The following is a 2062-nucleotide window of genomic DNA, read 5'->3' on the forward strand; positions in this document are numbered from 1 at the left end:
TATATATGAAAAATGATCAGAAAAATCCAATCTATCCATCTGTACTACTTTCATGCATGATCAAACAAGTTAAATTGATGTTTAAAGCAGAACAAGGAAAAGCACTTTAAAAGGCCATGCTTGAGTTTGAAATTTGAATCTTTGATTCAAATTGGTTCAAACCCTTCTGGTTTTAGTTGCATTAGCCCAACACACTCATATTGCCATGTTTCATGCATGCATCATATTGTTGCACATTGTTTGGTGATGGTTGTGTATCGGTGTCCTTTGCGACAGGTTCTGCCTCCGAGGAGTACCGTGATTACCCTAACGAAGAACCGTATCAGTGCATCGAACCATCAGGCAAGCAACCAACCATTGATCATATCGATACAATCCCATGTTCTCGCTCCTGCTCTCTTTTACTGCATTAAGACAACGCGTTTCAAACTGCTGTGTGCTACGGTAGTTGAACCCATTTCCTCTGCATGACCTGTCATTGCCACAGTAACTAGATGAAACCCACTAGCATGTGTAGGAGTTGATTGAGCCATATGTATGTGTTGTTCCTACCTTGCTATGCCTGCTATGCTTAGAGTCGTGTCAGGTCTGGTTCATCTGGGTGATAGCTAGAGTGAAATGATTATGTCGGAAATGAGAGTGGTGTGGTGAACACGATTTGGTAAAGGTATCGATGAGAGGCCATGTAGGAGTACATGGTGGGTTGTTTCATTGAAGCCGACCTTAAGCACTGAGATCTGTATGTGTGATTTAAGATACAGCTACTACCATGCATTGGGCCCTGAAATATGACCCCGCTCGACTTCTTATTCACCCTAGCTCTCTGTCCAGGAGTTGCAAGTAGTTTCTGGTGTTTGTAGCCTACTGGAGGCCGTGGACAGCGCTGACCGTAGGGGTGGGCTGTGATGCGGTAGGTACGTGGCACGGTGTACCGAATACCCGTTAGGTATCTCGGGAACCCTGTTCACATCGTTCGGGGCCGTATGGGAAACCTCGGCCGGACTCCCTGTGGATGGAACCTGGATAGGCGATAAACCTGGACTAGAGGCTTAAGTGTTTAGGTAGGTCGTGGTCTACACCCACGTCGGTTTTCGCTTGAAGTCTGCCGAGCACATGTCGTGTGCAGACGCTAAGTGGTGGAAACATGTATGAAGAAGTACACAACTGCAGGGTTATCATGATCTATTCGAATAGCCGCGTCCGCGGTAAAGGACTACTTGGTTGCCTATACAGTTCATAGACAAGTAAATGGAAACTGCTAAAATTCTCAAGATAAGTGTGAGTGCCGAGGATGGCTCTTCCGTAGGAAGACGGAGGTGGATCTTCGGTAGTGTATTGAAGTGGTGAGTAGTGGACTCGTGTGCGCAAAAACATTTCAAGTTGAAGTATCATAGGATAGTCTAGCCAAGAGTCAAAGCTGGCTTGCTGCAATAACTCCACCAACCCTTCTTGATAATATGCATGTATGTAGGATCTGATGTAAGTCTTGCTGAGTACCTTTGTACTCATGTTGCTATAATTTACATTTTACAGAAGACGCTGCAACCCCTTCTGATGGGTTCTATGTAGACGTTGACATCAACGAGTAGGCTAAAGGGCCAGGTGGTGATCCTGAGCTTGTGAAGGACCACGTAGTATAGCCAGGCTTTCCAAGCCTCTTTTATTTTACTAGTTGTCTGTACTCAGACAAGTTACTTCCGCTGCTGGTTTGTATGACTGTATGACTTGAATGCTGGGTCGTGTGACCCGTACCTTGTGTATGTTATGTATGGCTCTCTGAGCCTTAAATAAAGTACTTGTGTCGTAGAGTCATGTTGTGATGCTTCGTTGTATTTGCACATATCGAGCATATTGTGTGTATGATTGAAATGCTTGGTATGTGTGGGATCTGACTACCTAGTTGTTTATCTTTAGTAGCCTCTCTTACCGGGAAATGTCTCCTAGTGTTACCGCTGAGCCATGGTAGCTTGCTACTGCTCTGGAACACTTAGGCTGGCCGGCATGTGTCCTTCTTCGTTCCTGTGTCTGTCCCTTCGGGGAAATGTCACGCTTTGAGTACCGG

The sequence above is a fragment of the Triticum aestivum genome, chromosome 7B (genome assembly GCF_018294505.1).
Source record: "Triticum aestivum cultivar Chinese Spring chromosome 7B, IWGSC CS RefSeq v2.1, whole genome shotgun sequence".
In the NCBI taxonomy this organism is placed as follows: domain Eukaryota; kingdom Viridiplantae; phylum Streptophyta; class Magnoliopsida; order Poales; family Poaceae; genus Triticum; species Triticum aestivum.